The following is a 23,310-nucleotide window of genomic DNA, read 5'->3' as shown; positions in this document are numbered from 1 at the left end:
GCTCCAAAAATCCTTCAGGCATTGTTCGTTGAAATCTATTACAGCTAATTCTCCCTTACCCGATATTCCGTATCTCGATATCGAGTTAGAGAACCATAGTAAAAGTTTGTTTTCATGGGTAACTCGATGGTCCCTTGGATCGCAGTTGCACTGGTTTTGAGTTCTATAACTCGATACCTCCCTAACTCGATGGTCCCTTCAATATCGAATAAGGGAGAGTTGACTGTATACACTTTTCCAAAAATTCCTCGATAAATTTGACCGTTGATTCCTCATTAAGTTCCTCCAGAACTTTCTCACGGCATTTCCCCAGCGTTTAATCAACATATAACTATTGTGGTTTAAACATTTCCCTACAAAAATTCGACTAATCTAGGTTTTACACCAATTGTTGCTGCGATCATTCATTGATAGTTATTTTATGGATTGTATCCGAATTCCATCAAAGAATTTGTGCAAAATGGAATTTTATCAACAATACAGGAGTTATTTCACAGATCCTTGTAGAAATTTATCAACACATACTTATAACTCACACAAGTTTCAGCTGAGGTTACTCTAGGATTTTATTTTGAAATTCTGCGCGGATGTTTTTAACAAGTTTCTCCAAAACAATCTGAAAAATTTCCTTGATATTTCCATGAAGACATCCCTGTATGAATGAACTGGAAAAATGACTGGAAAAATTCTTTGAACAATTCCTTGAGTGCTTAAAATAAAAAAGTAGGTATTTTAAATTCTGGTATTCTAAACGGAAATGTTGAAGGAAGTTTTAGGGATATCAATGGAATACATTTTTGCGAATTTAAACTTCATTGAAAAATGTCTGAAACGATCTTTGGAAGAATTCTCAGTCAAAAATCTGGATACCATTTTAAGGGAATGACTATTTTTTTGCCTCATATTGAATAGACTGTTTCTAAATCTGACTTTTATGACTGAAGGCACATCATTCGATAAACATTCTACCCTGGCCTGGATCATGGGGATTGACTGTGCCAAAGTGAAGGTGCACCGTAAAATAATATCGGTCTGTATAACATATCACCTTCCCAATACTTTGGCACACCTCTAACGGATCATGGTTTATCATGAAACGGCTGCTTGCAGGCTGAGGATCTGTTAATATGTTTCTGCATATTATCAGGTACTCTTCGAATGGAGGGACCGCCAGAGCTCAGTAGTTACTTATGCACCACTACTTGTTGTTGCAGTTTGTTAAATGAATTGTAGCATCTTTTGTACTAATCGGTAATGGTGGATAGGTTTCGATGCTAAGGCATGATCCAAATTTCTGTTATGTGACTTAAAAGTGAGTATTCGGTGAGTTTCTGTGTAACACTCGTCGTTATAAATTAATGATTGTGAGGGTGATAATGATACTTGAAGAATTGCATAGTGATGATAAACTGTTGAAATTGCATTTGAAGTGATTGTGAGGGTTACGTTAATACCACGTGCATAATAATAACAATATGCATTTTGCACTTATTTCTTTAAACAAAAGCACTTTTACCTAGTTCTTTACACTTTTACAATGACAGTGTTCATAATAACAGCAAGTGCAATAAAAGTGATCGAAGTATTTTTTTCTTGTTACGGTCGTTGTGATAATTCGTAGTTCAATTAAATAGTAAAAAAAATAAAATTAAACATCCCTCAATTATTGGTAATAAAATAAATTGGTATGAAAGTGGCGTGATGTAATATTGATGAAACTTTTAGCTGTGATAGTGGAAAGTGATTACGAAAGTTCATGAATGATAATCGGTTATAGAAGTGATAGTCTGAAAAACAAAAGTGTCGACAGCAAAAGTGTGGCAATTATGTGACAGTGAATGATAAAAAAAAAGGGGAATGAGGACCTTTCAATAAAACTATTTCGTTCTTCACTTTAATCACTCTAGTAGCTTTTCAGGCCTTATCATAGTTTGATAGTAGTCTGAACTACTAGACTGCAAAACTACGGTAAGGTGGCATCCATTTATTACGTAACGCTAAAATTGGAAATTTTCGACCCCCTCCCCCCCCTCCGTAACGCTTTTTGTATGGAAATTTTACAATTTTTGTATGAGTCGTAACGCTCGAGCCTACCCCCTCCCCCCCTTCGAGCGTTACGTAATTTGTGGATGCCGCCTAAGGGCTGATTGCTGCTAAGGTACACAGTGACCATTTGAGCAACATTGCTTAGGAACGTCTGTGTGATGGACGCAATAGAGGCTTATAAAAGCAAATGCTGGGAAGGAGCTTAGGGCAGATTAAAAGTGCCAGTACTACCCCTATCGCTACTGACAAAAAAAAATAAATAAATTATTCGATAAACATTCTTGTTTTTCTTGGAAAATAAATAAAAATCATTATTATTTTTTATATTTTTTTCCTATGTTTTTTACACGTTTAGAACAAATAGTTTCAATCATTTGTGTATTTCGTAGATTTTCTTAAACCTTGGAATTATTTTTCGAACCCTGGAAAAACCTGGAAAAATCAGGGAATCTCATTTCGGTAAATGAGTAGACACCCTGTTATATCTTGTCTAGAATGCTGTGATTCATTCGTACGAATGAAACCGTGCATGGAGCGATTGTGAATCTTCTACACACCTAAAAAAATACGGATTACGTTGAAATTTCACCGTAATCTTAACAGCTGATGATTCAGTGAAAAATCACTGAACAATTTGTAAAATCATAGAACAAATTCATTAAAAATAACTCGAAAATGATCCGGCCGGGAATCGAACTTCCGCCCTAACGATCAGGAAGCAGGTTTACTACTGCTAGGCCAGCTTTCCCTGCTTGTTAGTGATGTACAAAAGCTGAAACAAAAGAAGCTCATGCCTGCCAGAGTGGTTGTCGAATGATTTCAAAGAAGTTCAGTAAAAATAATGCTGTTACCGAAATGTTCGTTAGTATTTCACAGGGTTGCAATAAATTTGTTTGTCTCACGGAGTTTTTCCGGTAAAATAGTATATTTCACAGGAAAATCTGTATTTTTGTTGTTTATAGTAAACATTTGGTTATTTATGTCACATATTACTTCGATTTATTTTAAGTGTGTAGGAGAATGACATCCTTGCCTAAGATAACATTATTACCGACAACTTCATGAAAATAAATGGATAGTGCCTATGATTATTCTAACATTATTAATCGAAAGAATAGCCTATTCGTTAAATAAAGTAAAATCTGTTATAGAAAGATTAGAATTCCTGATTTAAACAATCCATACCTTAATTTTATTTACAAAAAGCTTATGATTAAAAGAAGGAAAACTATATAACTGAGTATCAGCAAGTGCAATGTCAATAACTAAAATAACAGTTTTTGATTACAGGAATGGATAATCAATAATGAAATTTAAACCAGCTGTAACACAAATAATCACCCTACCATCTTGAAGGAAGTGCTTGTGACTTCAGGAAGGCAAAATTTCAAATCAAAATGTTATTTTCTTTGACACTCATAATTATATGAAGAGTATTACTCGAAATAAATTTCCTACGTTGAAATGGGTAGTGGGACGCACTTCAGCATTGTTGGCAACGAAATTAGTTGTTAGTTCATAATTGGCGTTCGGCCAAACGGTATTCGGAAAAACGGCATTCGGCCAAATGGCTGGATACCGATTGGATTGCGTCTGTATTATACAAAATGGCTATTTTTATGAAGAAGCCCAAACCTAACCGAAACTACAATGGACTACTTCAAAAATCAAAACGATATCGATTAAGTGGAAGAATATGCTAACTAGTGTTAAATCAAACAACAAATCCACAAATCGAAACGGCCGGGATCGCTTATTCTTAAGTCTTCCCTTAAATCGCTCATTCTCAAAACTGCATATTTAATCTTCATGCGGCTTCCATTGATTCATCAAGCAGTTTTCTGCTTGGTTTTCTGAAATCTTCTTCATATAATCTAAAATGAGATCTTCTCTGGTAATGTAGAAATTCCCATGAATTGAATTAAAAAAATGTAATTTTTACGATAGTTTTTCTCAAAACCGAAACAATTCCACGAAATTCTTTTATTCGAATTCTTTTCTAAATCTATTCATCGCTTGTTTACTTTTTTTTTCTGAATATCCTAAAGAAATTATCCAGAATTTAGTTTAAAAGATCCAAAATAATTCTCTGTTGCATCTTTTAAAGAAATTTCTGGAAAGACTCATGAATAAATTTCTCTTTTGTAGTAGAAAGGTATGCGATTTCAGTAGAAAGCCGTAATAATAATGACGATTTCCTGCAGAAATTCATCCAAGGATTTTATCAGTATTTCTTCGACAAATTGTATTAATAATTTATACGGGAAGTATTGCAGAATTTTCCCCAACAATTCATTCAAAATTACGCATAATTGTCCCATGTTCCAAAGCTTGAAAACGAGAAAAACGCGTTCAAAGATTTTCACACATATTGACCTCGTTTTGGTCAGGTTTGAATAAATTCGTTGCAGTACTCTGAATAATAAGGTTTTCATTAGAATCAAGAGTTGGTATTATAGAAAAAACGTAAATTTTGCTGTAAAATTCAAAGCAGGACTGTTATGCCTAGAAATACGGTGTTTTGATTGTGTTTCTACGCAAAACAGACCAACTGATTGTAGTGACCAGCAGTATGCCCTGCTGTAGATGGCTGATCTTACGTATACGTTGTACCGATTGTAGAGATATATTCTTGAGATTACGTTGAGGCACTTAATGAAGACTCAAGTGACATATCCCAAACGGAGCCACATGTGGGAAGGTTTGGGATGAAAAGCAAAGTTGTCTGTCAGTATGTCTGTATGTATAAAATAATGAGTGAAAAGGTATGTATGGAAAGAGTGAATGAGTAAGTTCGTGAGTTTATGAAAGTAAATAATAGTTATAAATTGCTATATCAACCCATTCAGCAGGCTAGATAGAGATCCCGAGAAACGAAGTTCTGATAATCAAAATGTGATCAGGACTTGTTTGGCATAAGAGATGATAGATCTGAAGATAATATCAAAATTTTGTTCCTGGATCTTCTGAAAGCAAAGCTTGATATTTACATAAAAATAGTTCGCAGCTGTTGGCCAAATCTTACATTCATTGCTATTACTATAGGGTGTCCCAGAAAGTACCCGTCACCATACTGTCATTTCAAGACCAGTGATAATAAAAATCTGATTTTTACACATTTGATTACTGTACCCAACAAGTGCAGATTACGAATTTTTAATGAATAATTTAATTATTAATGTGTTGATTACGTTACGTTTCTTTGAAACATCTCTTATCAGTCTTGAACAAATCGCGTTATTTTTCAGCGACTCAGCTTTACAAAATTTGTTCAGTATCAGATAGTGCGTATATTGAAAATCTCAAAAAATATATTTACCAGCGACGATATGACAGCAGACTATCAGTTATTTAAATTGAAATTTTAAACTTAAGCATGTAAAATTTGTATTTGAACTGAAAATCCGATTCCATCCTTGGTCGATTTTAAAATGGTCAAAAAACAAATTCTTATATTTACGTAAAAACATGAATATATAAAAAATTCAGGTTGCCTACCCGAGAAAATAGGGATTAACCTTTCGTAAATCTGAAGTGTATTATTTTTATTACTATTTAAAATACCTGAGAAAAATACGAGATTTTTCGAATTTCACCATTTTTTCAAGTGTTATCTAACAAAGCCAAATAAAATTTCAAACAAAAATTTACGTAAAACATCCTTGAGACAATGTAGTGGAAGTCACCACTGCGAAAAAATTATAAATAATATTTATAATAATATTTATAAATTATAATAGAAACATATTTTACTAGTTATTTTTCAACAAATCAATACAGTCGGTGACATAAGTTAGTAACCAAATGCTGTTTTTCCATACAAAATGCCCAAGTTTGGGGTGCTGTATCTCAGCTTCTGGTACTCCGAATTGGCTGAAATTTGGATGACTAACTACAAATAACTTGAAATTTTTCGGTAAATTCGATACGAGAAGCACTTCAACCACCTTCCGTTGGACTTGATTTGCAAAATTATGATGTTTCATTCGTCACAATCTTAAATCTAGGATCCGCCAGTAAAGTGGCCACTTCTACCAGGGAGGCGGATAACCGGAACACACCGACTTGTGGCGATGTCATCCAAAAACCCTTGAACGATCTTTCTTTAGACTTGATTTGCGAATTCATGAACTTTGCATGCAAGGTTTCAAAACCGTCAATTTTCGGTACTTTTCCCAGCGAAACGGATACCTAGAACAACCCAACATACGATCAAATTATGCAAATGTTATTTTTTGTGTTTTCTAAAACTATACGTAAACATAAACTGTATGAAGGCAAAAAGTCAAAATGTACAAAAAGTAACATGGGACAATTATGCGTAAGGCCTACAAACCTGACCATTCCATATGAAAAATGGAATATTTTTTCTTTTGTAATTCTTCTAGGAATTATAATTACACTAAGAACTCCATTTAAGATTCCTTTAGAAAATGTAATTTACATATGTATTTATCCAAGTGTTTCTTAAGGATTCCTCCAGAGATTTGTAAAGAGATTCCGGAAGAAATTCTATAAGGTAACGTGGGGTAAGTGGACACATAATAAAAATAGTCAGCTTCATTGTTATGTACAGCTAACGTGAATAATGTAATTCGAACTTTTTTCAGTGGATAACAAATGAGGGACTAATATACTTCAAATCGCTATTTGTTTCGATTTTTCGGATTGCTATGTAATCAAGGTCTTCAATATTTGCGCCAAATGATCCACATGCCCCACCATGGTGGGGTAAATAGATCACCAATAGAAAAATCTATTCTCAAACCAAACGTGATGTATTTACTTATTGTAAGAATAATATTACTCTCATTATTAGTGTTATATTACATATTTTGATAGTTTTAAAATAAAAAAAATCTTTACCTTATCAAAATAGTATGAGAAATATTTATACATTGCTTCAAACTAATTAGAACAAAAAAAAAAATATAACTACAATATTTTGTCGAAAATTCATCCTTTCCATACACATATGCTATACAGAAGTATTGTAGGATTATTCCTAATGATATTTTTAAAAGACATTCGTAGTTCAAAATTATTAATTACATATAGTTTTGTTTAACAAACTGAAATGTTTTTGTTCTATCTATGAATATATTTGAACAATTTTTATGATTTTGCTCTTTTGCAATTCAGCCTAAAAAACACAAAAAGTTTTGTTTTTAGGTGTATTCATGTTGAAGGAAAACAACATTTGAGGCCATTAAAATTTAGGGGCCCAGATAGCCGTAGCGGTAAACGCGCAGCTATTCAGCAAGACCAAGCTGAGGGTCGTGGGTTCGAATCCCACCAGTCGAGGATCTTTTCGGATTGGAAATTTTCTCGACTTCCCAGGGCATAGAGTATAATCGTACCTGCCGCACGATATACGCATGCAAAAATGGTCATTGGCATAGTAAGCTCTCAGTAAATAACTGTGGAAGTGCTCATAAGAACATTAAGCTGAGAAGCAGGCTCTGTCCCAGTGGGAACGTAATACCAGAAAGAAGAAGAAAACTTATTGAAAAATCTTGTAAACAATATGCCAATACATGTTCCACTTACCCCATCCCATTAAATAGTCCGGGGAAGTGTACCATGTCCAATATAACTGTATTTATTTATAAACATCACATTTTTTTCATTGTGATTTAACTGAAATCTTCACAATGTGTTGAAAAAAACTAATAGATCAATGGACTGATTAATTAATAAATAAAAACATATTTCAGGCAGAGATACAATGCTTTTTTGATTGACAGAAAACAATTTTGAAATTAATTGATTTTTGCAGTTAACAAGTTTGCTTGTGTTAGTGCACATGTAGTACATGTTTTGCAGTAGTAACATTGTGGACGTGAGAATATAAACAAATCGAAGTAATGGTGCGAAAACGTTCAAAATTTTCAAGTACAGTAATACATCGATATAACGTAACTCGATTTTTATTTTCGTTACGTTATATCGAGGTTACGTTATATCGAAGCAATTTTTGTTTTCTGAATTTCGTTCATCATGTATTGTTTGGTGAGAAAATGGGTCTTTCATTGATATTATTGAACTAGCAGGCATTATCAGTTTATCTCACATATTTTTTTTAAATATTTTTCCGTATGAAATTTTCTTATATTTTTCTTTTTGTTTTATTTTTTACCTTTACCTTTTTATTTCAGTATTTCCTAATGAAATGTATTCAGGAAAAAACTTTGGAGGAATCCTTGAACACTCGGAGAAACTATACAATAAATTCATAAATGAGATCTGTCAGAAATCCATGAACACTTCTAGCAAGCAGTTATGGAATTTCAAGAATTTTGTCATGAGGAACTCGTGGTAAAACTCTTAAAGCAAATCTTTTTGTAATTTCTGGACAGAATTTTAGAATGAATGTCCCAAGAATTCTTTGAAAAATGTTTTTTTTTTAGAATTCTTGAAGAAATCACTAGAAAACTGTCAAAAACAAGAACTACAGGGGATAGGCAAAATGATTGAGATAGGCAAAATTTTGCCTAAATTCAAATGCTCATAACTTTATGAAAAATTGTTAAAATTGGATGCATCTGGAAGCAGTCGACGGCAAATTTGGTCTTCTTTCAGGAACATGCTTGGCCATGCATATTGGCCACTGGACACCGGAGATGTTTCGGATTTTCCGAGGTCATGTCTAAATGTCATTTTTTCTGTCACTTGTATTTTTGTGCGGTGTAAAGTTGGATAGATGTTTACTATTTTCCTAGAAACTAGAACTAATAGGAAGTCGAATGCCGTCGGACGCATCAAGATTGGTTGGAAATCTTCAGAAATATGACCATTTCCGTAAAATGGTTCCGGAAAACATGGTCAGTCATGTGTGTATTTCCAATTATGTAAATATTAACCAGAACTATATCCAAGTGGGCATCAACCTTAAAAATAATGTTTCCAGCAGCATATTCAAAACCATTAGATACGTAGACCACTCGACAGAAGGTTCCAGGTGCCCTGGGGAAAGTGGTCAATTAGGAACATATCTGGACCCATATCAATATGGGCATTAAACTTCATGGTTTTCAAAGCTTATGCTATCCGAAGCATTTCCAGCACCACCGGCTGCCATGACTATTTAATTGTAGGTTCCAGGTGCCCCAGGGGATTTGGCCAATTTGGCCGTTCACCTGTTAAGAATCACCTTCTACCATGAACAGTAGGATCCATGTGACTTGAAGGATGTGGAGCATTTTCAGAATCACAAGATTAAATAACCACTCTATAGTAGATTCCATGGGCTCCTAGAGATGTGGCCAATTCGGAACATAACCACATCCCCAGGGCTCATGGAAACTATTACACAGTGCAGTGGTTATATAAATATGTTGCACTGTAAATGCTTCTAGTAGCATCGCCTTCAAAAAACTTGATGTTTATACCCATACTGATGTGTTTTCGGGCATGTTTTGAATTGGCCACATGCCCGGGGGCACCTGGAACCTACTATAGAGTCGTCATGGCAGCCGGTGGTGCTGGAAATGCTTCGGAAAGCATAACCTTTGAAAATCATGAAGTTTATTGCCCATATTGATATGGTTCCAGATATGTTCCTAATTGACCACTTCCCCCAGGGCACCTGGAACCTTCTATAAAGTGGTCTATACATCCAATGGTTCTGAATATGCTGCTGGAAACATCATTTTAAAGGTTGATGCCCACTTGGATATAGTTCCGGATAGTATTTACAAAATTGGGAATAAAAACATGACTGACCATGTTTTCCGGAACCATTTTACGGAAATGGTCATATTTCTGAAGATTTCCAACCAATCTTGATGCGTCCGGCGGCATTCAACTTCCTATTAGTTCTAGTTTCTAGGAAAACAGTAAACATCTATCCAACTTTACACCGCACAAAAATACAAGTGACAGAAAAAATGACATTTAGACATGACCTCGGAAAATCCGGAACATCTCCGGTGTCCAGTGGCCAATATGCATGGCCAAGCAAGTTCCTGAAAGTAGACCAAATTTGCCGTCGACTGCTTCTAGATGCATCCAATTTCATCAATTTTTCATAAAGTTATGAGCATTTGAATTTAGGCAAAATTTTGCCTATCTCAATCATTTTGCCTATCCCCTGTATCTTCGAGTAATTTTTCATGCGAAAGTTTCTGAACGAATACGTTGTGAATTTTCGGTAGTATTTTAGGAGAGATTTCTGGAGGATCTTCGGAGGAGAATGCTCAGTTTTTTGAATCTCTGAATATATTTTTGTAATAAAAAAATCCATAGAAAAATTTCTAGACTTATCGTCTCCAAGAATTTCTTGAAGAACCCAATGAAATCATTGGAATCTTTCTTTAGAAATTCGTGTTGGAATCAATGAAAGATTTCATTTCACATAGAATCCTTGAAGAACCTAAAGTAGTATATAGAATGGTTTCTGCATAAATATTTGTAAAAAGTTCTGCAGAAAATCATAATTAAATTGGTGGAGAAATGCCAAGAAAATTGTTCTTCAGGTTTTTGGACGAATACCTGTACGGTTTTTTAAATAATTTGTAGAGCATTCCAAGAATTATAACTGGATTGTTCTTTCAAAGGTCGCTGGAAGAATTCATGAAAAAATGTTTAAATTATTTTAAAAATTTCTAGACTCCGGAAAAGTATAAGGTATCATATGTGGAATTGTTTGTAGAATGCAAAGTTGAATCCACTTCGTATCCTGGAGAAATAACACATGAATATCTGGCGGGTCAACTTGTAGAATTTCTGGAATATCCCTGTCGGAATTATTTTAAGAATAGGTTTTAAGTTTATACATGAATACCAGGACAGTTTAAGATAAGTCCATGGAGCAATTATTGTCGGAATATCTGGAGGCATCCTCAGAATCCGTCGAAAAATTTCGATATCGATTTATGACTGTATTCAGTGATAGTAAACGCACAGACAAACAGACGTCACACTCTTACCGTTGTCCATCGACCACCTTTTTAACGGTCGATTCAAATATATTGTAGGTGGTCAGTCCACCACCGGCAGCGCTCGCATAGTTTTTGTTCGTGTTGGACGTTTACACACTACCGCCATCTGTTGATCTACCGGCCAAATACATCAATTTTAGCATTGGGCTTACATGCTCTCTCGACTATGATTTTGATCGCTATTTGTTATAAGTGTTACGTCTGTTTGTCTGTGGTGAACGCTTGAATTGCTTTGATTTAGTATTGGTTGGTGTTTGAATCTTGAAAAATGTTTATAGCAGTTCATAAACCATGTTTTTGATAAAAATTGTAAAAATAAATGGGGTCATAAAAAAGTTACGTTATATCGAGGTAAAAATTACGTTATATCGAGTTACGTTATAAAGAGGTTACGTTATATCGAGGTTACGTTATATCGAGGTATTACTGCATTTGTGCTTAATATGGACTTAATATAAACTTAATATGGACTTTCTTTGCGATGAAAATCTTCAAAATAGTTTTACAGCCCTATCTTTCTTATTTCAGATTTCTCGTCAAAGAAGTCTACGAACGACTTTTAGAACTCAACAAAATGCAAATTAACATGCAAAAAGATTGTTGATATCTATTTTAGTTCAAAAGTTATTGAAGGTTTTGTGATAAAAATCATTTGTTTTTCAAGGCATTTTGTAAGAGTTACAAAAATAACACATCTATATTTTTTTGATATAATATACAATTTTATTTTGTCTTTTGAATTCCGTCAAAAGATATTTTTTATGTTTGCCCCAATCAGAGATATTCACAATCAAAGTAGGCATGTTTTTGTGAGAAAAACAACAATAACTCCCAAACGAAAGGAGATAGCGAGTTTCTTCACTCCACAAATTATGCATTTTTCAAAGCTCTAAAAGTGTTCCATAGACTACTTTGATGAGATATTTGAATTGAAAACGCTAGAGCCAGAAAACCAGTTTTGTTCGGACCACCCTATGTCACCGTAGGAAAAAAGCTCTAAATCAGTCAATTTAAGAGATACAAAAAAACTTTTTTGTCTACAACTTTGCTGAAGCATATATAATATAATTTCTACAAATAAGAAAGTTAGTTACGCAATTTCTATGAAAATGCGGTCCACCCTAATTTTTAATAACGCCAAACAAAGGGCTTGACTAATACAAACAACTTTGTAGAAGACCGTTTTCGTCTAATGTTTCATTCTAAAGCTCAAAATGCATCTTTCCGCGTAAAACTGCTTTCTGGACCATAGTGCACTGGTACACTCCCCCCACTGTAAATTAAACGTAACTTCAGAGATTCTACCAGATATTTCTTCTCGTGGAATTTCTTGAATAATTATAATTTCAATTCAAATAATAAATACCTTCACAAAATTTCTGTAGATATTCCTTCTGTTCTTTTGAGCCAGAGAAGGTTTTGAGATTTTAGAAATATATCTTGGACCTATTTTTACTTGCTGTTTGTACGATGATAAAAATTCCGTATCATCAAACCGAATCAATATCATCGTCACTCACTGTATCGCAAGCTCCCAGAGATAGACGAAAGCTTATCAGTTTGAAATGTTGCAACACCCGTTGCTCGCCGGAAGCTTCGCCAACGAAAGCTTTCAATTGCTTTTACAGTCACTGTTTTAGTAGCTACATCGAAGTGCTTTCCGTTGTAGTACATTACATCGCATCGGTTCTCTATCTGTTTGTATTGCAGAAAACACCGAAAGCCAAGCATAAACAAAACTGGTAAGCTCTCTCGTGGGAAATAACACACCGAAACGGTTTCACGGTTTGTATGTATAGCGCACGATTTGCCTGTTTGTCCACGGTATGTTTGTATCCATGAATTTCTCTTATGCCTGGTGAGCAAATTGGAAAAAATATATCCTTGTGAAGGTCGTCACTCTTACGTTGCGATTTTCTCTCTGCAAGCGCTTGTGGTATTTTGCACAGAGCAACTATTACATGTGGATAATAGCACGTGCTTGGCGTTTGCTCTCTGACTAATAATGAATGCTTATGTTTATATGGCGAACTGTTTGTGTTTGAATTTTGTCCAATCCGTAGCGCTGGTGGGTTGCTGAAGAGTTTAGTTAGTTATGAATTTAGTTACAGTCATTTGGCTTTGTTGGAATTGGAATTTATAAATTATTTTACGTATTTTTGAACTCTCAGCACAATTTCTAATCAAGGAAAATTATAAGTAGGATTCGATTGGTACCTTTTAATTTTACCCTTATCTAATGTCAGATACGCGTTTTCCAACTACCACCTGCAGTCTTCCCCAATGTCAGATACTCTTATCCACGGTAGACATTTTACTTTGTAACATTGTACCACAGAGAAACAGACGTAACACTTAGAACAAATGTCGATCAAAATCATAGTCGCGAAATCATGTACGCCCAATGCTAAAAACACTGTAGTTGGCCGATGGACCAACAGGTAGCGGTAGTGTGTAAACGTCAAACACGAACAAAAACGACGCGAGCCCAATATTTGAATCGATCGTTAAAAAGTTGGTCGATAGACAGCGATGAGAGTGTGACGTCTGTTTGTCTGTGATTGTACTACATGCAATAACACGTTTTCTGTGAACAAGTTAAGTAAAGAAAAAGTACTAGTATGACACTTATTGTCGCCAAAGCTTGTGAAATATGGAAAATTGATAGCATTTTGGTATTTTCAAAACGCCATATCAAACGGTTCGTTCTACGATCACTATATTTTGAAGGTTCAAAGAATTCGTCACTAACATTTGGTAGCCTAGTTAGAATAGAACATGAATTCGATATTCAAGCGAGAAAAATTTTTACAAAGTGGGGATATTTTTGTAATAAATTAAAGTCTATTATTACTATACAACGTTAAACGTTAATTATTACCATTCAAAAACCTAATTCAAATTATATTCTCTGTTTCATTCCAGGTATGTATCTTTAACTGTGTTTAACATTCCAACCGAATTTCCCATCCAATGAGCCCACTGTTCTCCGTCATCTCCGAGAGCAGAACGCCTCTTCATCTCATCAGCCATTTATGTGTGTGTAAGTAATCTCTGCCACCCAAAGGACATCCACCGCTATAGAAACCATGTGCGTCACACCGTCCAACTGTAGGTATTTGCCAGCATAGAAACTGACCGTGAAATTCACGGCACCTGTGCCGATGTATGTACCTGAAGGCCGACGACAATTGCCGAATGCCGCACACCGGTTTTCAGAGGGCGCCAATCGATGCGGAGATTGGAGAATCCTTCATCCTGGGGGGAGGAGGAAATGCAAGCGTGGGTTGGTGCGCCCCATTTTCGGAGAATATTTGAACTACACTTTTTTATATTAAACTTTGGGAGGGATTATTAGAGTATGTTTAAAACTACAAATGAACTTTAACACTATATTTGAAGCCGATTTACATCGGCAGACTTATACCACAGACAAACAGAGGTAACACTGAGGGAATTTCCATCGACCACTCATATAACGATAATTTCAAATGTGCTATGTTTCAAAACGCACACCCAGAGGCGGTCGTATCGTTTTTCTTCGTATTTGTCGTTTTACACTACCGCCATCTGCAATATTTCGTGCAACATGCTCACCAGATGATAATGGTTTAAACTGGGCGATGGTTTTTTTTAAGTGTTATATCTGTTTGTCTGTGCTGATACTGAATGAAAGGATCTGTGAGCGGCACGTTCCCATTGAAGTCTGGCTCGCTTTATCATGAGTTAGTGTGAGTGTCCACTTATGTTGGGCTTAATATCCTGTGGTTGGTTCCAACCAGCAGCGAACGCTGTGTAACAAGGATTATTCTCACTTTCAGTATTCAATTAGAGCTTGCGTATGCTGGTCGACTGGTAGTCGCACTTTCAAGTTCAGTTTGCAAAGAATCCTGAAGTGATAGTGATAGAGTGTGTTATACAATCGAAAGCTTCAGGGAAATAAGAGTTGTGTTGACTGCTAATAGTTTGGTGGTGCGCCGCATGGGCTGGACTTACTAATTTATGATGCAGACCCATTCGCAGTAACGTAAATATGCTTGCGGAGATGTGCCAATATTGTGATGATGCAGCATACTAACTTTGTGCCTATTAGACTTTGTGGCGTTTGGCTTCCCATAAACATTGCTATTATGGACAGAGGGTGGTTGTAGCTTAGGGCACATGGGAGTAATAAAAATACATATTTAGAACATAGTTTGCGCATTCAGAATGCCTAACATAATTAACTTACTAATCCGTAAATGTTTTGTAACTATCACACATTATTTATGCAATGATAATTATATAAAACTTTCATCGATAAGTTTTTGAAACACGTATTGCAATTGCGCTTCGAAGGTATCATAACGAAACACGAGCATGATTTTTTTGATCATATGCTACATATACAGAAAGAGCTACATAGCATTTGACAGCACCGAGCATTACGCCTCACAATAATGCGGTTTGTATTTATTTTATATCCTACGATGGTATCCATGTGAGATGGATATTCAAAATTGCTGAAGCGTGCAATAATCGGTGTCAGTGATATGATTTTGTTGACGATGAAACCTTGAGCCTGTTAAGAGTATTGATTGTGGTGTCAACTGGAAAAATCCTTGGTTTAGAGTTTTCACGAATTTTAAATCAAACGGATGGTGGTATCGTTATAGTTTTCTATGAAACATTCTCTTCTAATCATTCCATAATACAAATTTTGTGTAATATCGTTGCGTATATAATATAATATCCTCTTCAACAGCTAGTCCAATTTCTCTCGCCGTTCCCTTACGGTACCTATCCATCTAGTATTCATTGCTTTCTTCTCCATGCTCCCTCTTACTTCGAGCAAAATAGACCGATATGCCGATAAACAAATTCAAAAGTTATTTATAGTTCGTCATTCAAATTTCATCCAATTTTGACCACCAGAACTTGAGGTATTAAAATACCGACACCTTAATGCTTCCAGTGGACGATTTGTCCTTTGAAGGAAGCACCACACTACACAACGGACTAGCATGCAACGCCCAGTGGCACAGTCGAAATACTTTCCTAACGAAAAGTTTTCCGGACTGAAGCGGGAATCGAACCCATACTCCTTGACATGATGCGGCTAAACAACAACTTAGTAACACTAACCGCACGTCCATGAAGCCCACAAAATTTAATTATTTGATGAAAATATAGCGTTTGGATACTAATTTTTATCACTTATTACATGTCAGTGCAAAACCAATCAATTTTTATTACTTCGGACGCGTGGATCAATGAGCAACAATCGAATACAAATTTTAATGATGGCTTACTTCGCCTCAATTCCTGACGGGGTTGGTGGTCTGATGGCTACCGCTTCTGCTTCATATGCAGAAGGTCATGGGTTCAATCCCAGGCCCGTCTCTTCCTCGTACTTTGTAGTTGTATATCTCTCACTTGCTTCTATCTTCCATTCTAAATATATCACACTCAAACTATTCGTTCATAGCAAACGCTAGAACCAGAGACGGACAAGAAACCGTTTCCCTAACGCTTCCTACTTCCACGCGCACGCCTTTCTTACGCCTGATACATAGGCAGTCTGCTAACCACAAAAGCAAACCTCTCTGCCATGCCTTTCCCCCAATCCATACACTCCCGCATGAACTGACGTGGATGCAGTGGAATATACGGTCTACGTGGGAGTCAGTTCAATGCATCATCAATTCCTCCCCCTTCCCCTCATTGGTCTGCATTCTGACGTGGCAGGTGCAATTGTTGCCTAAAAATAGAAGATCACCAGCACTTATACACTGAGGATGCCTGTTAGTCCCAAGCAGTCATTCGGTTGGTTCCTTGTGTAAGTGCAGCTGATCTGGCGATACTGGAGTGCATCCACGGGCGGCCAATCAAGCTCAAGCTCAAGCTCAAGCTGGCTTACTTCGCCTCAATTCCATGTTTCGTTATTCCCGAGTAAGGTAACTGAATTTGCTACTTGTTTGGTCGAATTAGTTATAACATTAGCTCCTGAAATTACATACTATTCGTATATGTAACTTAATTTGACAGTTGTTTGTTTTTCCAGGAGCAAATTTGTTTTTTTCTTTTTTTCAATGATAATTTTGTCATTTCTCGAATAGTTCATAATGAAATTCCTCCATAATTGAATGCATAACCAACACTGGTGCAAGTGGTTCAGTATTGGTTAATTTTTCAATCCCGATGATGTCGATATCGTCCGCAAAGCCAAGGAGCATATGAGTACGTGTGATAATGGTACCGCTTCTCTGCACACCGGCTCTCCTGATAGCACCTTCGAGCGCTATGTTAAACAGCAAGTTAGAAAGAGCGTCACCCCGTTCTAATCCATCTAAGGTTACGAACGTTGACGAAATCTCGTCCACCACCCGCACACTTGATTTCGATCCATCGAGCGTTGCATGAATCAGTCTAATCAGCTTCGCCGGAAAGCCATGTTCGGACATAGTTTACCACAATTCGTTTCTCTTCACTGGATCGTACGCTGCTTTGAAATCTACAAACAGATGATGAGTCTGCAAGTTGTATTCTCCGAATTTATCTAGGATTTAACGCAGGGTAAACATTTGATCGGTCGTTGATCGGCCCTCTCGAAAACCAGCTTGGTATTCGCCGACAAAGGACTTCTCATACTGTCTCAATCTGTTGAACAGAATTCCAGGCATGATTTTGTACGCTGAATTAAGGAGTGTTGTCCCTCGGTAATTGGCGCACTCCAGTCGATGCCCTTTGGGGCTGTCCATTAATTATGTAAGACAATTTTGGCGGTTTTTTGACCCCCCCTCCCCCATGGTAAGATTTTTTGTGTGAAAATCAAAAATAATTTGTATGGCACGTAAGAAATCTTCAACCCCCCCTCCCCCCATAAACCCTTATGTAATTAATGGACCACCCCTTTCTTATACAAAGGGGAAATGAGACCTTCCAACCAACTAGTAGGCATTTGTTTTTCCTCCCATACCCTCGAAATGATACGGTGAAGGAGTTCGTTCAGCTGCTCACTTCCGTGTTTGAGAAGTTCGGCCGGGAGCTCGTCATTCCCAGCAGCCTTGTTGTTCTTCAGCCCATTGATAGCTTTTTTTTACCTCATCTAGCGTTGGAGGTTCCACAGCCTGTCCATCGTCATGGATTTGAATTGTGCTACCAGATCCACTTCTATTATCTCCGTTCAACAATGACTCGAAGTACTCTTTCCACCTGGCGGCCACCTTTGTTTTATTCGTCAGCAAGTTTCCTTCGCGGTCGTTGCACATGGCAGGAGACGGCGCTGTTTTTCTCCGCACACCATTTACGGACTCGTAGAACCGTCGCATGTTGTTCTGTTCCATAGCTTCTTGCGCCTGAGCAATTACTGCCTCTTCATGCTCCTTTTTTCCTTGTACCGCTCTGAGCTCTAACGGGTAGCTGTAGAATAACAGTGTTATATTGTCTCCACTCTGTGCAGTAGCAGACAGCTTAAAATGAGAATAACGAGATTGTTACCATACTACTAGTTCAATTTAGTGCTCTTGGAGATGTGAAAAGTGACACAAGTCGAATATTGTGACGGCCATCTTTGGATTCCGAGATATTTCACCATACATTAATTGATCAAAATCGACAAGAAAAATAATTCTGGGGAATGGTACTTTCTGGCGAATGGTACATTCTGGCAAATGGTTTTCTGGTAAATGGTACATTCTGGCGAATGGTTTTCTGGCAGATGTCATTCTGGCGAATAGTTTTCTGGCGAATGGTTTTTTGGCAAATATCGCACAATCCAATTTTACGCTTTCTTTTTATTAACAGCTATCAAACTGTACATAAAGGCATAACTGTCCCATATGGAAAAAGTAGGCATTGAGAAAATAGCGCTTAAAGTTTGAAGTTTATCTTCTCATACAAATGATCATAATTTTATAATACATTTCTACTTGCGATGTTCATTCAACACAACCGGACAGATAACTCATTTTGCTTGTATTGGTTAGCAAAAAATATAAACTTGAACGCAATTCATGTTTTGCAGTTGCTATTTGGGTTGAAAATTCATGTAGAGACTGTTATGCCTTTATTTTTTAATAAGGGACTGCGCCAACTTCATATTTTTCCACAACATTTTCAAACAGTGTCAATATTTATATACATAGTTAGTAAATATTTGTCAATATTTATATACTGCCCTTCTACGCCTACGTGTCCCATGTTCTATGTACACCTTATGGACCGCGGGACAAATATGCGTAGAACGGCAGTATACATAGTAGAGTATATTACGGTTGTTAAGAAAAATTTCCAGTTTACGGTATCCGCAGAGTTCTACCGCAGCTGTCAAAGTTCTACCGCAGGCTTCGAAATCATTCTATCATTGAAGCAAACAGTTCAATCATAGTATGCTTGAAAGAGAAAACGCTATGAAAAATAGCAATAAACAACGGTCATCAAGACGGTATCCAAGGTATCATTGAAGCCTACTGATGATTTACCAATGCAAATCAGTGATGTGACAGCTGCGGTAGCTTTTCGTTGAACCGTAAAACGGAAAGTTTTCCCTAAAATTGCAATACATTAAAACATGAACGTTGCGACGAAAAAATGTGTTGGTTCGAAAATCCATATAGGACAGTTATGCTTTTATGGGCAGCAAACGCAAATGATATTCTTCTTGCTTACCTATATGTGGTGTGCTAGACACGGAGTTTTACGTGTCAGGTTGAATCGAAATAATTTAAAATTAAAAAAAAAACTTGCTTATACCAAACCGAGATTCAAACTCGGAAATCTTCAGAATCCTCAAGAGTTACTATTTTACGTTACGTACTGATACTAAAAATACTATCAAAGAACTGATGCGACTAGATTTGGTGCAACTTAGCTAGAATCCCTACTAGAACAGATATTTGCATAACACAATCAGTCGGGTGCTGCCTCGGTTGGTGAAAAACGGGTGATTTATTCAAATTTCATTTCTTGTCGCTACTCCTGCGGTAGTAATCCCACTGGGGTTTCCCTTCTGGTTTTCCAGTTGCGAAGTCAAATAAAAGCTATTCAAATTTGTATTCGAATTTCCGGGAATTCGCGCTCCATCACTTACCGGGGTGATGTCTGTTTGATAGCATGACAATTTGCCTAGCGGTGGATTTTCCCTGGAGGCGTTGTGATTTTGTGAGAATTGTTTTTATGTGATGGAAATCCACTCCTGAGAAGTATTTAAACCGTGAAAATTCGAATTCTAAAAATTTTGAAATGAAAGTTCATTCTTTGACTTGACCATTGTTTCAAAGGAAAATTTTGAATAAAATTCGTCGTCTCTCAACATTTAATTAGCTGGGAAACAATTCCAAATAAGTTATGACAGCGTACGACTAATGAAGTGAAACAAATTAGCTGGATGGCAATTAAAACTTGTGTTCTGTTTCCATCCAACTTCCAGCAACATTATAATGTGGTAAAGGACACACCTGTGACTAACGAATAAATGCCAGTGACAAGTCGACACAATAATTCGCTCCGGTCCCGCAAGGGAATCATCACTGGACGGTCCTTGTTTGTGACTGGCTGAATTCCAAAAGTTCCAACTGTATCCAGCCAGCATCCCGTATATCCATCCTATTTAAGCACCTGTCACAAGGTCAAACTCCGGCAATCAACCAACCGTATCGCCAAACCATGTATGTAGGTACATATGATGTGGGTGTGAAGAAAACTTTTTCCTAGACGGATTGACGAGCAATGGAATCCGATACGCCCGGAGATGGCGACAGAAGGACCAATAGAAATAAATTTCAAGGTTTCTTGCTCAAAAGTTTCTATTGCTTTAAATAGCGTTTCCAGATGGGTGGTATTTCTCCACTTTGTCATCTGACGAACTGAACATAATTTGAGTTGTTTTCTTCTTATCTAGTCTTCTATTTTGATTGGGAAGGAGTGTTTAGAATGAGTTTAGTTGAACTTGAAGATATATTTTTAATGATTGAATGACATCAAATATGAAATGTAGATTCCTTGGTGTCCAATCAATTCAACAAAAGTTGTTGGATTCGCTTGTAATATATGTTTTCCGCTATTCGGAGAGAATATTTGTCATGTACAACATTTTTGTAATATATGTTTTCCGTTAATCGAAGAGAATCTTTGTCATATACAACATTTCCTTCGACAGTTTTTGCAAGCTAGATGATTTTCTTCGCTCTATTTTAAACTTTTTCTACATGTAATTACGTCCCCACTGCGACATAGCCTGATTCTCAGCTGATTGTTCTAGTGCACTTTCACAATACTAACTGAGAGCTTTTGCTGCCAAAGTTGTCAATTTTACATTCGTATATCCGGCACAATAATACGTGACCAATCATATCTGAGGATACATCGAATCTTGTACATGATTGAATTATTCTTAATGAAACGGTTAAACCAGCTAAATGTATGGTTGAATTAATTATGACATATGATTGCCTAAATTTAGATGAAATAATATGAATGATCGTATTTCAAATATAACACGAAGTCATGCAGAAGTTTCTTCAAGTGTTGAGTTTCTTGAGTTATGCCAAATTTCCATCGAAATCAGTTGAAAATTGAGAAAAATATCAAACATATTGAACAGGCACACGTGTTGTTGTTTTCCAAGTGGCCGAAGATCGATGAGCAAACAGAGATACATAGTTACATTTTTGCGTGCGTTGTGCACGGGAGCGTTTCTTAAGAATTGGCAAAATAAACACCCACACTCATTGGGCTGGAACGAACGAAAGACCCTTTAATAACGCATGATACGTGAGATGATTATGATTTGGCTGCTCGTTATCCTTGGTCTCATATACCGTGGAGATTTTAACGATGCGGCCGGTGTTCATTCACTGATGCACAAATGTGGCAACAGTTGATGTAATATTTACTAGAAAGAATAAGGTAGATGTACAAATTATATTTATAATATCAATTATGTAATTAATAGAACTAAAACAAAGTATTTTTTTTATACCACTTTTACATAAGAGCCCATTAAATTTACTTTCGTGTTGTTTTTGTAATGTCAACTTTATGACAGCCAAATCGTTTCAGTTTTTAATGATTTCAAACAAAAAATCTTTGTTGCAAACCTACTAGAATTAAAAACATACAAAATCTTTATGTTATGTTTTATGTTTTCCGACAGACAGAAGAGATAGTTAAAGCTCAATTGTACAATTGCCTCATTGAACTGAAACGATTTTACAACTAATAATTTGTTCGAAGAAAAGACAAAATTAGAATTCTTGACTGATACTACGAAAGGAATCTTGTAAGCTTTATTGTCATTATATACATAATTGTGAAAATCTGGAGTGATTCAGGAAAATAAACACATGAAATCAGCAAAAAAAGTTAGCATGGATATAAAATTACAAACAGTTTGAAAAAGGTTCTGTCAATTTACTTTAAAATATGGCTTTGAAAACATAAAAAAATATACTCATTAAGAATAAAATTGGACCAGCTCAGGGTCGCTCTCTCTCATTGGAAACTTGAAAACAGAGCGCACAGTAAAAATCAAACGTTTTATAGCATCGATAGGCTCATATTTCTGTAGTATGTTGGGAACTCTAATATCGCCCTAGAAATCCCCACATTTTGCTGAAATTATGCTAAAATTCGCTAAAAATTGTCGATTTCTATTAGGAAAGAATAAAATTTCTAGTTGAAATCAAGTGATCAAGTTTAAGATAAAATACACATTTTGGATTACATTTAACATATTAACAACTTAAAAAGCTAAGAGAATCCCTATCCGAATTTCTTTTAATTACGAAAATCACAATTTTTCAAACCTGTTTGTTTATATTTCCAAATTTAAAGCGATGACATGTATTTTTTATATAAAAGATTTTTGAACGTGTTTGTTTACTACTCCCCAAATTTATTTTACTTTAAAAGCTACGAAAACCTCATGAAAATGTTTATTTCTAAAAACAAAACATGTTTCATCGCTTTGAATTTTGATTTACAGGCTTGAAAAGAATGTTTTTTTATGAGATTGTCAGTTAAATATATTTTGAGTGTAATCTAAAATTACTGTTTATGCTAAGATGTCCATTAGTGTGGGACAAAATTTAGATTCTCGCTCCAGTCCACTTTTTGGATTGCTTTTAGGTCCCATAACAACTGTGCAAAATTTCAGCTCAATCGGAGAAACTATATTTTAGCGCCAGCCGTTCAAAGTTTGTATGGGATTTACTATGGGAAAACTTACTTTTGCAAAGAAAAATCGCCAGAGTGACCTCTATAAAAATTCTGAACACGGACCTCCATAGGTATTTTTACGATGAAGAATATTGCCGAAGACCGCGAAATAATCCGACGCTTG

At 36.1% G+C, this 23,310-nt stretch overlaps 1 protein-coding gene across 4 annotated transcripts in view; it reads left to right on the top strand.

Annotated features, from left to right (window-relative positions):
* Positions 1-23,310, top strand: part of LOC5574099 (cAMP-dependent protein kinase type I regulatory subunit) — a 191,073-nt gene that overhangs the window by 58,517 nt on the left and 109,246 nt on the right. The window contains exon 1 of one of the 4 annotated variants that reach the window (XM_021840410.1): positions 14,813-15,015. The exons of the other annotated variants lie outside the window; for them this stretch is intronic. The gene's annotated coding sequence lies outside the window, so the exon portion shown is untranslated. Of the gene's footprint in view, positions 1-14,812; positions 15,016-23,310 lie in introns of those variants that run through there. 4 annotated transcript variants of the gene reach the window in all.

Source organism: Aedes aegypti, chromosome 2 (assembly GCF_002204515.2).
Source record: "Aedes aegypti strain LVP_AGWG chromosome 2, AaegL5.0 Primary Assembly, whole genome shotgun sequence".
NCBI classification, from domain to species: Eukaryota; Metazoa; Arthropoda; class Insecta; order Diptera; family Culicidae; genus Aedes; species Aedes aegypti.
The sequence above is the reverse complement of the archived record's forward strand: the minus strand, read 5'-3'. Positions and strand labels throughout refer to the sequence as shown.